Source organism: Aquarana catesbeiana, linkage group LG06 (assembly GCF_042186555.1).
Source record: "Aquarana catesbeiana isolate 2022-GZ linkage group LG06, ASM4218655v1, whole genome shotgun sequence".
NCBI lineage: Eukaryota > Metazoa > Chordata > Amphibia > Anura > Ranidae > Aquarana > Aquarana catesbeiana.
This window is the reverse complement of record NC_133329.1, coordinates 129,743,700-129,755,738: the sequence shown is the minus strand read 5'-3', so window position 1 is coordinate 129,755,738 and position 12,039 is coordinate 129,743,700. Positions and strand designations below refer to the sequence as shown.

General features: G+C 42.1%; 1 protein-coding gene across 2 annotated transcripts in view; it reads right to left on the bottom strand.

Annotated features, from left to right (window-relative positions):
* The window catches only part of BAIAP3 (BAI1 associated protein 3), a 597,572-nt gene that overhangs the window by 375,062 nt on the left and 210,471 nt on the right, over positions 1–12,039 (bottom strand). The window lies entirely within an intron of this gene.

Sequence of the window (12,039 nt, the reverse complement as noted above, 5' to 3'; positions counted from 1 at the left end):
ACATCAGTGAAGGAGAAAATTTTTAGCTGAAAATTGGCCTGGGCAGGAAGGGGGTAAATGTGCCCAGTAAGCAAGAGGTCTGGACACAGGTGCATTTAAGTAATCTGCTAGCAATGTTCTGTAATTCTTTAAGTGAAGGAGAACATTTAAACCTTTTTGAAAGAAAACACGTCTTAAAAAAACTTGCTCTATGTGACAAAGGACATACTTTTAATAACTACTCTAAGATTCTGAAACCATATATTTCTCATATAAATAGGAATGTGATAGAAAAAAAATCTTTTTTGTCTAAGCATTTCAAAAAAGATGAGTAATAAGTTTAACATGTTTATTTAGTTACATTCTGCCATCCAACATATTATTAGACATGAATGCTGCAATTACCCACTATGCTAAATTACATAGCTGGAAAGAACAGAGGCGAGAACAAGCTTTTGTTCTAGGAGACAGCTCTAAATTTTTTTCTGAAAGAAGTTTAAACAACAGGTTTGTCTGTAGCAATTTTAGGGCTATGGATCCAAATCTAAAATACTGTATAAGCCTATTCTTATTGATTGACTTGGCTGAAGGCATGTGCTTAAAGAGGAGCTCCAGTCTGTAAAAAAAAAAAAATGAAGTCAGCAGCTACAAATACTGTAGCTGCTGACTTTGATTATAAAGGACACTTACCTGTCCAGGGATCCCGCAATGTTGTCAATCGGCTTTGGGTGTAAGTAAGGGAAACTGGCCGTATAGCCTCCAGGCTTCACAACCAGTTTCCTACTGCGCATGCGAGAGTCATGCTGTGCTTTCTGAAGGTCCCGCCGTCTTCTGGGACCTGTGTGTGGGGGCTGGGGTGTTGGACTGCCTTCCCCATCCTACTCATAAAAAAGTGCTTTTATTCTTATGGTTTCCCTGTTCCCCTCACGGCATGTCATGCTAACAATATCGCCAATGTGGTAAGGGAAAGTCTCCTGAATGAGGCCACAGGCCACAAAATACTGCGGCTTTAGCTTACTGCGGCAAAGCTTGGCACCCCAGATGTTTTGGAACTACATTTCACATGATCCTCATGCACTCTGCAGTGTAGTTGAGCATCATGGGAGATGTAGCTCCAAAGCATCTGGGGTGCCAAGGTTTGCCATCACTGCCCTAGCCCATTCAAGATTAAAAAAATGGGCACAGATGAAATTTAAAGTGATTCTGTCACATGTATAAAGTATATATAAAAAAAAAAAAAAAAAAAACAATTATGGCAGAACAGGCACCAAGAGGAGCCCACATGTTTTAAAGTAGAAGTCCAGTCTAAACCTCTCTAAGCTTAAAACTGCCTGTTGCACCAATTCTAAGCCCTAAACTAACTAGCCTGTAAAGGAAAGATCTATATACTTACCTAATCTAAGGGCTCTCCAGTACGGTCATGTGCTCCCAGGGCTGGCTTCAGGGGAGAAGAAAGGACAATGGACAACAGATGCCTCATAGTAGGTCTATAGTTGTTGTCACTGCTATCTCCTTCCCTGAAGCTGGCTGCTAGGGAGATCAAGTGACTGGACTGGAACATCCTTAGTTTAGGTAAGTACTGTATTTGCATGTTTCCATTACAAGTTAGTTAGTTTAGAATGGGGGAGGGAATAGGTTTAAGCTTAGATATAGTAGGTTTTTTGAAGTGTCAACTTATCCTGGGTGCGCTGTCCACAGTGGCCTGAGTCTTTGCCTTAGCTTGCAGCTAAAGTCTGCCTCCATTATTAACCAGCCAATGCCAGTGGAGTGTGAAGGAGAAAATGTATGTACTATAGCTTCAATAAGATAAAAAGAAATCCCTGAGCACGTAGGCTATGTTTCCAAAAAACAGCAGGTGGTATGCAGGGGTGCCTCAAAGAAAATCCCATGGAAGGTAATCAAATATGTGAGTCTGGCACTGGTCCAATCTGAATATGTAACATGAACACATACACACTCAACAAGTGTTATGGCTGCCATGGCCATTTATTAGCGTGTCGTGTGCCCACTACAAACCAAAGACATAACTGTTTCAATATTCAACCAAAGTATGTTACAATGATCAAATACTATTTAGAATAACATTCTGAAAACAACCTTTTGTTATCTAAATTCATATTAGATTCTTGAGGAGTATTTTCTAGAGTTGGGGCGTCAAACTCAATTTCATCACAGAATGCATCAGAATTATGGTTGAATCTGTAGGACTAGAATTCCAGAGCACCCCCCACCTTTACATCAAATGTTAAGAGCTTCCCCTCATCAGAAGTAAAGAGTCCCCCCACCATCCCTTACATCACAGTGCACCCCCCTTACCTTGTGCTGCTGCAGGGAAGAAGCTGGGGACAAAGATGGGAAGCAGAAAGTGCAGGGTCTGGAGGATGATCAGAGGTCAGCTGGAGCCAGCTGTCAGAATCTGATGAATGCTAAGATCAGGGGATATGGAGATGAGGGGGTGCTTCAGCTGCACAGAGAGGTGCCGGATCTATAGGAGGAGTTCCTCTCTGCTGCTGATTGCTGAGAAGGGGAGGTGGCCAAGACAAGCCTCCCAAGGAGAAGCGTAGGTTCTGCCAGAGGAGTTCTGTTCTCCTCTCTTCTGCTGACTGCTGAGACAAGGTGGGTTGAAGATGAAGGGAGTGCCACAGCTGCAGGAGCGATGCAAGGACCACATGAAATGATCTTGAGAGACGAAATTGGCACCCAGGCCTTATGTTTGACGTGTTCTAGAGCTAATAAAGTCCCCCCCCCCTTTCTATAAGTGTTGGTAAACCTATACTCAGAAAATGAGTATTTTCTTCCAATATACAAACTCCAAAATCAACATTACGTTAAAGTAGAGGTGTACATTTCCTAATAAATTACTTTCTGAATACTTTTTTGAAAGTTTTTCTATGTGACCACAAAACTCCAGCTAGTATGTGCACTGCAGAGGCCCAACAATGCTTCTGAATATCACCGAGCCATCACATCATTCTGCCAGCATCCCTAGCTTCCAGACGTTGTCAGGCAGGAGAGAGTTTACTCCCACCATCCACAGAGAGAGAGGAATGGCCTGGAGCGCCAGAGCTATGTGGTCAAAAGACCACACAGGAAAACATAAATAAAAAAATATTTAGGTAAGCAATTTATTAGAAAATGTATAAGTGTAGGTGGCTTATCGTGACGCTGTTTTTTTCTACTTTTATTGGTCCCACTTCTCACCACAAATTTATGTGATGTTTTTACATCACATAATTGAATTGATGGGACAAGTTTTAAGAAAACTACAAAATGCCTAAATTAAAAAAAAAATAAAAAAATCAATGTTTAGGTTGGTCTGGGCTAGTGATGACTGAGTTTTCAAAGCACGGGGAAAAGTGGAATTTATAATTGCAAAGTTTTTTGCTTTTCCTGGATGTATTTTTATACATGTTAGGGGATTTAAACTACATTGTAATTTGCTATATCACTTAAGGAATCTATGAGTGGTGCCTCCCTTCTTCAGTTCCGAATCTGCATATCTGCCATGTTTAGTAGAAAGAGTACCCCCTCTTTCAGAGAATACATCAGGAACACTGAAAACCCAAATGTGTGTGCGTGTGGGGGGGAGCACTTAAAATGCCAAGGTGTACAGTAACAAAGCCAGGCAGTATGGGATAGATATCTTGGAATTTAGGTCCCCTAAAGACCTGACCTATACCTGAAATATCACTTTGGCAAGCCTACCCTTTAAACAAGCTCTTTTAAATTACAACTACCCTTTATGTCTTCTTTCTTTACCTCTTAACTTTTATCAATTGTTATCTACTTTTTTTTCTACTTTTTTTTTTCTGGTGCGTAAGTTAAATCAAAATCTGTTTAAACTGGAGGAATTGTTTCAGTATACTTGACCATGGCAGGCTTGTGCCTCTCAGTCTCCTTGGGAAGTAGCACGGACTAGATGTTGGACTAGATGTTTCCTTGGGCGATGGTGATGCCATAAGCAACTTGTTGAGCTCCTCTTTATTGCGGACAGCCAGCTAGAGATGTTGGGGGAAGATGTGGGTCTTCTTTTTGTTGCAGGAGACGTTGCCAGCCAGTTTAAGGATTTCAGCTGCAGATCAGCAGGCAGATAGACAGGAGCTCATGGTGAACATGACCAACGCCCGAGCCTCACCTCGCCTCCTTGTTTCCCGGGTCCAGACATAGTAATATGGTTGTAGTATTTTAAAGAAAATGGAACAGCCGCCAAAAATATTTGTGTTTTGGATAGAGCAGGGAAGGATTAGAAACTCAGTTGGGTATTCATTGCCTTTCAAGTGCCTATTGTATAGATCTCCTCTCATGTATTGCCTTGTCAGCAGTACAGAAAGCAGGAAGGGAAAAATCTCTTCAATAGAGACACAACAGTATAAAGGCAACAGTATAAATTCGACAGAGATATTAGCCCATCCCCCTTTATCCAAAACGAATAAAACATTTTTTTTCTGGATTTCCACATAATTTTCTAGGTCTTTGATCTTCCACCTGAGTATACGTTTGTGTCACGATCAGGCATCAGGCACGAAGACCAGTTGCTATAGCAGTTGCAGGACTACCACTGACCAGCAGAATAGGCACACAGGCAGTCACCCTGGCAGATGACACAGGCTCATCTGAAGTGCGGAGTCTAAGTACTAAACGGTGTTCACCGGAGCTCTTGATGGTGGAGATGGATTTAGCTGCGTGTTAGTACCAGGTCGCGGTCCTCAGGATCGCCCCACCAGGAGGTGAGCAAGCCAGGTCCAGTAGCAGATAAGCAGATCAAATGGATCAAATGGAAGTGTGGTCAGTAAACAAGCCAAAAGGTCGGTAACGAGTAGTTGCAGGTTGGCATGAGGTCAATAACGAGTGGTAGAAAAATATGGATGGCAGCAGGGAAAACAAGAGCAAGGCACTGGCTGAGAAAGCACAATAACCTGGCAAAAAGGAAGTGCAGAGACAAGGCTTATATAGGAAGCTCATGGGAGGAGCAAGGAGTTCAAGGTTCAACAGCAAATCAAGACATAAGGCAGGGTTGTCCAATGGATCAGGCAGGATTGTCCAATAGATCAGGCAGGGAGCTGTCCAACATTCCAGATCAGCTCAGTGAGAAGTGTCAATGCCAGACACAGAAGAGGTCCCAGGTTCAAGCCCAGATCCTGATAGTACTCCCATCCTCTCTGGATGTCTTAGGGCTGGGTTTGTGAGGAAACCTCTGGTGGAATTCCCTTGGCAATCCAGGGGCATGAACATTGCTCAGGCTCCCAAGAATTTTCTGCTGGCACATATCCTTCTCATTGAAACCAGATATTGTAGCTTGTTTCTAAAGAACCTGGAATCAAGAATTTTCTCCACCACAAATTCTACTTCACCCTGTACCTCAACAGGTGGAGGAGGTAGAAAAATTCTTCCAGAAAAAAGATTTTCATGAAATGGTTTAACCTCCCTGGCGGTATGATTATTTTGGATTTTAGGTGCTGAAAGCGGTACAATTATTTTGCATGGAAATTTGGCGTTTTATATTGTAGGCCTGTAATTCTTAAAAATAACACACTTAAATCTGTCCAAACAAGAGTCTAGTAGATATCCCGGGTATGATGAAGTTTGAAACACAAAAACATAAATTATAATATAATAAATAAATATAAATAATTTAAAAAAATAATAATATAATAATAATAAAATAAATTTCCCCACGATTCACTATCGCTCAATTCTGCAAGTGTTCTAATTTACTATCGCTGTTTTCTAGCTGATCTAAAGCCACTTTTGACATAAAGGGACACTTTTTGGTTGCTATAGACAATCTCCAGTTTCTAGGCAGAAAGAACAGTATATATCATAAAACTGCATGCAAGGCATGAGCCAAAGCACTCGGGACAAAAGGGATGTCAAATAATTTCATACAGTACTGTAATCTGTAAGATTACAGTACTGTATGTGTTACGGTTTTTACATTTTTTTGAATTTGCCGCCAGGCTCCGCCCCCGTGCGTTGCGTCGCTCGCAGGGAACGGAGCCTGGCATGGAGAGGCTTCGGAGGAGACAGAGCCCACGGACACTGCGGGGGACATCGCAGGATCCTGGGGACAAGGTAAGTAACGCCGCACCAGGATCCTGCAATGTAATCCTGAGTGTGGCTCGGGGTTACCGCTAATGGGACTGAAATTTAACCCCGAGCCACACTCGGGATTACCGTCAGGAAGGCTACAGTAGTGATATGTGAAAAACAGTGTAAATTTTCACACTGTCAGAAAGCTTTAAGCAAAAGGTAACCAAACCGGATTGATTTGAGCAGAAATCTTAAATGGTCCTACAAACTTTTGGCTCAGCTTTGCAGACGGAACATGGCCCTTCAAATTTTTGGTTGATAACCAAACTTTGTCACCCACATAAAAGGTAGGAAGTGATCTGCGATGTCTATCAGCAGCCTTCTTGTAACATTCCTGAGCCTCCCTCAAAGTCTCGATCAATTTCTCCTGAATCTCCTGCAAAGTAGTTAATCTGTTAGTAACAGAAGGAACTGGAGTTGAGATAGGGAGATCAGGAATAAAAACTGGATGATACAAGTTGTTTAAATAAAAAGGAGCTATGTTTAGAATTGCTATAAGCTAACTCTTCTGTAGAAAGATAATCCATCCAGTCATCCTGAAGATAACTGACAAAATAGCGACGGTACTGCTCCAAGGTTTGATTGGTCCTCTCGGTCTGACCATTAGACTGGGGATGAAAAGCAGAAGACAGATTAACTGTTACACCTAAGGCTGAGCAAAAGTTTTTCCAAAATTTTGAAGAAAACTGTACTCCTCTGTCAGACACCACATTGTCAGGAATTTCATGTAGTTTAAATGCTTCTTGAACCATTAACTCAGCAGTTTGTTCAGCGGAAGGTACCCCCTTACCAGGTATAAAATGAGCCATTTTAGTAAGACGGTCAACAACGACCAAGATAGTGGTCATTTCTTTTGAGGGAGGTACATCTACCACAATGTCCAAAGAAATTGAGCCCCATGGTCTTGATGAAACAGGGAGTGGTTGGAGCAACCCCAAAGGAGAAGCTCGGGGAGTCTTACTGTGTGCACAGGTCAGGCATGAGGCCACATAGGGTTTGACATCTTTCTTATAGCTGAGCCACCAAAAGGAACTTGATAAGAGTTCTATGGTCTTGGAAATCCCAAAATGCCCAGCAAGTTTTTAGTCATGAACCAACCTGAGGGCTTCAATCTGAGCAGATTCCAAAAGCCGTTCTTGTTCACAAAGTTAATATCCATAGGCGGATGTTTGCGAAGAGGGTCATTTTCATACCTCTCCTTTAGGAGACTCGATAATGTCTTGAAACCCGTGGCCCCTATGATGTTCTTTTGAGGCAGGATAGTACATTCAGGGTTGCCTTCCTGGTATGGTTCAGTCAACATCCTTGATAATGTATCGGCCTTACCATCCTTTGACCCAGGTCGATACAAGATAATAAAATTAAACGTGTAAAAGAACAGTGACCAACGTGCTTGTCTAGAAGACATCCTCTTGGCAGAACAAATTAATTCTAGATTTTTATGATCAGTGAGAACAGTTACTGGATGCTTAGCCCTTTCCAGCAGATGTCTCCATTCAGAAAAGGCTTCTTCAATTGCCGGAACTCATGATATTGTGGAGGCAGGTTGTCATTTGACTGTGTAGTAACCACATCAACCTGTGATTCCTTGACTGGCAAAGAACTTGTTCAACAAGGTTCTCTACAGAATTCCTCGGAATGGGGGGGGACGTAAAGTTTATAATCTGTGCTTCCCAGTTGATGGAGGGATTATGGGTGGAAAACCAAGGAATGCCCAGGATGACAGTAAATTTGGGTGACGTAATCAGCTGAAAACTAATGGTCTCATGATGATTATCCTCAAATTGCAGTACCAAAAGGACTGTTTCATGGGTAACAGGTCCTGAAGTTAAGGGTGAACCATCGACCATCTCCATATCGATAGGGGCAGACTTATTTCTTGTTTAGATATTATTGCTGTGGGCAAATTCTATGTCCATAAAGTTCCCACCAGCCCCAAAGTCCAGCATAGCAGAGCAAGGAATTTCAATGCCATCAGAGATAAGTTTAATAGGGATGACAAAATGAGATACAACGGAATTGACTTTATTCTCTTCATGAATCAATGAGGAGATAGACTGGGTAATAGAGTTTATTTGTTCAGGCACGGTCACATCAGTCGCCACAATTGTTCATCTAACCTTGTTAGGACAGTTAACTGCGTAATGCCCAGAGTCCCCACAATATAGACACAGGTTCTCCGAACGTATTCTATCTTTTCCCTGAATAGAGATGGATCTCTTAATTGCAGCAACCTGCTTAGGTTCAGTTGTGTCAGAATTTGGAGAAACTCTTGGATCCTTCTGAACAAATTGACTAGCAGAGAAACGCATGTCACCATTACTTCCAAACATTCCCAGTCTCTCCTTCCTTCTTTCTGTAAGTCTCTGATCAATTTGGATACATAGCTGGATGAAGGTCTCAAGATCATTAGGAGTCTCTACTCTGGCAAGCTTGTCTTTTACCTGTTCAGAAAGCCCTTGGCGGAACTGACTTTTTTGCGCTGCTGGGTTCCAAGTGGCATCTGTGATCCAACGGCAGAGTGTTTACCCTGCCGTAAACTATGCAACTTTGCTTCAGCAGTAGCGTAGTGGTTGGGATCTTCAAAAACCTTATTTATCGCAGGCTCAAAAGTCTGGAAATTATTCAGCCTGGCACTGTCTTGTTCTATATAAGGGGAGGCCCAGGCTAGAGCTTTCTCAGTCAGGAGGTTGATAACAAACATTACCTTCTGTTTTTCAGAAGTGAATGCAGCGGGTCTCAATTGGAAATATATGCGATTCTAGTTGAAAAAAACCTCTGTAATGGTGGCGATCTCCATTAAAAACTTGGGTGGGTGAGGCATATGTGCGTTAGTATCATCTCGGGAACATAGGTCCAGCAATTGTTTTTGCAGAGCAAGGATCTCTTCCTGTTGCCCTTTCCCCACACTTTCCAGTCCTGCAAATTTTTCTTGGTAAGTTACACCAAACTCCTGCAGCTCTGCAATTTGCTGCCTGAAAGGAGCCACAGCATTTGCTATAGCGGCCTCCACGTTTTATGCAAGGTTATTCTGTCATGATCAGGTGCAAAGACCAGTTGCTACAGCAGTTGCAGGACTACCACGGACCAGCAGGATAGGTACACAGGTAGCTACCTATGTCACCCTGCCAGATGACGCAGGCTCACCTGAGCAGCGGAGTCTAAGTACTAACTGGTGTCCACCAGAGCTCCTGATGGTGGAGATGGATTTAGCTGTGTGTTATTACCAGGTCGCGGTCCTCAGGATTGCCCCACCAAGAGGTGAGCAAGCCAGGGTCCAGTAGCGGATAAGCAGATAAGGATCAAATGGAAGTGTGGTCAGTAAACAAGCCAAAAGGTCGGTAACGAGTAGTTGCAGGTTGGGATCAGGCAGAAGAGTATTCGAGGAACAAGCCAAGGGTCGAAAAACGAGTGGTAGCAAAATATGCACATCAGCAGGAAAGACAAGAGCAAGGCACTGGCTGAGAAAGCACAATAACCTGGCAAAGAGGAAGTGCAAAGACAAGGCTTATATAGAAAGTTCATGGGAGGAGCAAGGAGTTCAAGGTTCAACAATAGATCAGGCTGGATTGTCCAATAGATCAGGCTGGATTGTCCAATAGATCAGGCAGGGAGCTCTCCAGCATTCCAGATAGCTTAGTGAGAAGAATAAATGCCAGACATAGAAGAGGTCCTGGGTTCAAACCCTCATCTTGACAGTTTGAGAAAGAAGCATACTCTGTTGCTCTTATTGAATTCCCTATGCCATTCTCTGCCTTTTGGCATCTTCTTCACATTAAGACTCGGAAGTCCACTTTATAGTAGATCTAATCCCAATCACTAAAATTTCATAAAATGTTTAACATGTCAATCTGGCTTCAAAAATAGTTCTCAATCTCTTTAAATGTGAGCTTCTAGGCATTTGCTGTTACTAGATGACAACTGACTTCCCAACTTTATTCTCCCATTGCCACCTTGTTATAAAGACCCCTGATGGAGAGAATAGATCCTTAAAGTGGTATTAAACCCAAAAGCAAACATTTATTATATTGCAGCTTACCAATTCCTAGATGTAATGGCTGCATTCCTTTTTTTTTTTTTTTTTTTTTTTTTTTTTTTTAGGCGTTCTTTCCTTTATTTTCACCTGGTGATTCAGAATAAGGTCTGTTATTATATAGTGGTGAGGGATCAAAACACATGTCAATTTATATTGCTGTTTGTGCCCCCAGCCTCTCTATTTGTTCTGTTTACTATTAGCATTGAAAGTAAAAGAAAATCCCAAATGTTGGGCTGTCCCCAGAAAAGTAATATAGGAGAAATCTTCCAAAGGGAAACATAGCTCTGGTGACCTGGGGGTCCCCAAGGGTTTAATTTCCCTTAATTTGCAGGGATTTCCTGTTTGGCTATGGGACAGGAAGTGAAGGGAAATTTCTCCAATGGAACACAGATGGCAAAAAATAAACTAACAGGGGTTATGACCTTCACTTACTCTATCCAAAATGAAAAAAAAGGTTCTACTTTAATGTATGCAAAACCTTTGTCTCAAAAGGAAACCAGCTATTGCTGTAACTGTTTATAAAATGTTAGCTGGAGTTTGGTTTCAATTGTTAGTGTATTTTATATCTGCTATTACATGTAACACACATCTGCCCCCAGCCTGAAAATGCTGCTGTCGAAAGGTGTTTCTGTAGTGCTGTCATCCAGCGTGGGGGCACCATACTACAGGAGGTGTATTGCTGGCTTGATCAACAGGAGAAGACAGAGGGATAAAAGCCTAAAAAAAGAAAACGAATGCAGCCCCCACATGTAAGGATTGGTAAGCTGCAATATATAATGTTTTTGGTGTTGGGTTTAATACTGCTTTAATATTTTAACACATGCATAAAACACAGTATTCATGCAGAGGGTAACAGGAAGTTTAACTTTTATTGGAAAATGTTTACTTTAATTATAGGCAATGAAACAGCAGACTGGAAAAGACAGATTTTTTGAAGTGTTCTGTAGCTGTGTCATTAAACGCAGTGGTGTGAAGAGGCTGTGACAGTAAAACACCCCCCTGTGCATATAGCTGTCTATCTCCCTTTGATCCTTTTTTACCTGCTGGCAATGAATTTTCCTTTTTTTTTCCCCATTGTATTTATCTACCCCTAAGCTGCTATGCCAAACCACATGCTAATACTCTGAAATGATATTTATCTCTACCAGACTACTTCCCTTCCTGGCCACACCATTTTTTGCAAGCAGTTTCCTCTCTGCCTCATCTATAATTTGCTAGTCACAGAAGCTACATTTTGCTAATTAAGGCACAGTAAAGTTAATAACACTATTTACATTAGCCCTACCATCTCTGTGCATGAAAAGCCGACTCTTGTAATTGTGGCATTATGCATAAGACGAAAGCAGCATTACTCGTGACCCTTGAACCGCATGCAATTAATAGCACAATACACAAGTGTTAGGGGAATGCTACTGAATGCTCTCCCATAGGATGGATGTGACAGGAAGGTGACATTTAATGAGTTTAGCTCTGCATCTTAATGGTCCTTTGCTGCGAGATTGGATTTAAATAGTATGTGTGCCACTGAGTACAAAAATAACACTGCGACACAGACCCACACAGGTAAATAAACACACTAATGCACACACTGGACTTGGTTTTGAAAACTAGTTAAAGACTGATGCTCATAGCAAGCTAATCAGGTGTCTAGTTTCTTAAGCCCGGTACACACTGAGTTTTTTTTCGTTCAACCCATTGGGCTGAACGAAAAAAAAAACTGTCAGCTCCGATCAGAGCCACTGTACTAACTATGCAAAGTTAGTACAGCGATCTCCCCCACTGAGCTGTTGGGTTCTGACATCGGGACGGCTCTCCCGCAGGAACATTTTGATCAGCACTCTCTGCCATTGGCTGAGAGTGCTGATCGGGAGTCGGTCAGCTGCTGGTTTTCCAGCATACTCATCTGCTCATCTAACAGAAGCCGGCCAGCTTCT